Source organism: Petaurus breviceps, unplaced genomic scaffold (assembly GCF_028583685.1).
Source record: "Petaurus breviceps papuanus isolate PSGF00001 unplaced genomic scaffold, PetGlider_PUasm1.0 41, whole genome shotgun sequence".
Classification (NCBI taxonomy): Eukaryota; Metazoa; Chordata; class Mammalia; order Diprotodontia; family Petauridae; genus Petaurus; species Petaurus breviceps.
In genome coordinates, this window is record NW_027186320.1 from 3,217,013 (window position 1) to 3,219,537 (window position 2,525).

A 2,525-nucleotide genomic window follows, 5' to 3' on the forward strand; every position below is an offset into this window, starting at 1 on the left:
TTAAGACTCTAACATGAAAAAATTAAAAAAAATCATTATAATAGAGGGAATGGAGGGAGGGAGATGAGCACTTGTAATGTAATGGCAAGCAAAGGCAACTTCCCAAGGTTCAAAATACCAGCATAGGTGCTTTCCATTTTATTTAGTGACAAATTAAGAACAGAGAAGATCAAAATATGACATCATTCAAAATACAGCATTTACTAACTGTGATTAAATAATTTCCAAGTACTACCCCACCCCAGGACCTTACATTCATTCAATCAATTACAAAATCCCTGTTCTAAATACTACTCCACCCCTAGGCTATACCTTCATTTAGTCCATCACAAAGCCCCTCTTCTCAAATGGAGAATAGTTTCCAATCATAAGTAAAGTACATTCATTTGTTCAATCATAGAACACAAAAAGGTCAAAATTTCCCCACCCCTGAATCACAATTGAAAGTACCCCAAAGTTACAACAAATTTAAGCACAGCACTTAATACCCAAAGGCAGGTCTTTTCTTCATCTTCACAAGACGCAACTTCTCAGCAATCTTTGTTCCTGGGGAGACAAAACTTAGCAAGGCCACAAGATACATTGCCAGTCTCTTCATTAATTCATTCTCTGTCTGCAGAATAGTCTCAAGAGCTCTGAACCAACAGAAAGGTTCCAAGACCTCTGAAACAACAAGACTGTCTTTTACCAGTGGACAAATCTGACAAAACAACATCAAAACAGACAGACAAAGTACCAGCAAAACAGCCATGTCTCCTCAGTCTTTGGCAGCTCTGGGTTCCAGCTCTCAAAAGTCCTGGGCAATTCAAAGTGGCCCTCAGCAATCCTCTCAGTCTCTCTCTGCCTCCAAAGGTGCTGCTTCCAAAAAGTTCTTCTGCCTCTCTCTTGTGTCTCTCCAAATCTATGTCACCAGCTCCTCTCAGTTCAGCACTCTCTTTTCACATCAGCAAGTCCATCCCACAAGTGGGATTAACAAGTTCTGGGTTTTAACACAATCAAACCAAAAACCAAGCCAATACAGGGGAATCTTTAAATGCCATTACTATTACAGCACTGTATGAAATTTACTCTCATTGGTTTGGGGTCGATGAGGGAATAATGTACTCTGATAAGTATAAAAATCTATTGTGCCCTATATGCAGTAAGATGGAAAAAGAAAAGGGTGGGGTTAGAAGAGAGGGAAATAGTATCAAGAGAAAAGGGTAGGTAAAGATGTGGGGGTCAAAGGGAGGGAATAGTTAGGGAGGCAGTTGTCAAAAGTAAAAACCTTAAGAAGGGGAAGGGAGAAGGAAGAAACAAAAACACAAACAGAGAAGGGAATAGGATGGAGGGAAAAAGACAGATAGTAATCATTACTGTAAATGTGAATGGGATGATCTCTCCAATAAAACTGAGGCAGAGAGCAGAATGGATTAAAAACCATAATCCTAAAATATTCTGTCTACAAAAAAAAATTGAAACAAGGGGATACACACAGGGTAAAGGTAAAAGGCTGCAGTAGAATAAATGATGCTTCAGCTATAGTAAATAACAAACAAAAAAAAAAACCCAGGGTGTTTTATCTCAGATAAAGAAAAAGCAAAATAGATATAATTAAAAGAGATAAGGAAGGAAACTCTATCCTGTTAAAATGCACCATCTAGATTTAAGCAATATCATTACTTAACATATATGCACCAAGTGGTATAATGTCCAAATTCCTAGAAGAGAAGTTAAAGGAATTAGAGGAAGACATAGATATCAAAACTATACTATTGGGGGATGTTAATTTCCCCCTCTCTGAACTTGATAAATCTAACCTCAAAATAAACAAGAGAGAAGTTAAGGAGGATAATAGAATTTTAGAGAGGCTAGATATGATAGATCTCTTGAGAAAACTGAATGGGGTTAAAAAGGAATATACCTTCTTCTTAGTGGTACATAGCACATACATGAAAACTGACCATGTAATAGGACAGTGTAGAAAGGCAAACATATTAAATACATCCTTCTCAGAACATGATGCAATAAAAATCATATGCAATAAAGGGCCATGGAAAGATAGACTAAAAACTAATTTGCAAGAAAACAATTTATTTCTAAAGAATGTGTGGGTCAAACAAGAAATTATAGAAAGAATCAGTAACTTCATTGAAGAGAATGACAATAATGAGACAACATACACAATTTTGTGGATACAGCAATGGCAGGTTTTAGGAAAAAAATTATATCCCTTTGTGCATGCATGAATAAATTAGAGAAAAGGTAGGTCAATGAATTGGGTATGCAATTGAAAAAGCTAGAAAAATAGCAAATTGAAAATCTTGAATTAAATACTAAATTAGAAATAATGAAAAACAAACAAAAGATTAAAATTTGCCATTAAGAAAACTCTTGAATTAAGAAATGAAACTAAGAACTGGTTTTAGGGAAAAAAAAAACAAGAAAGTTGATAGACCCTTAGTTAATATGTTAAAAAAAATGAAAGAAAGAAAGAAGAAAGCCATATTATGTGTATCATAAATGAAAAGGGTGAATCTACCTCC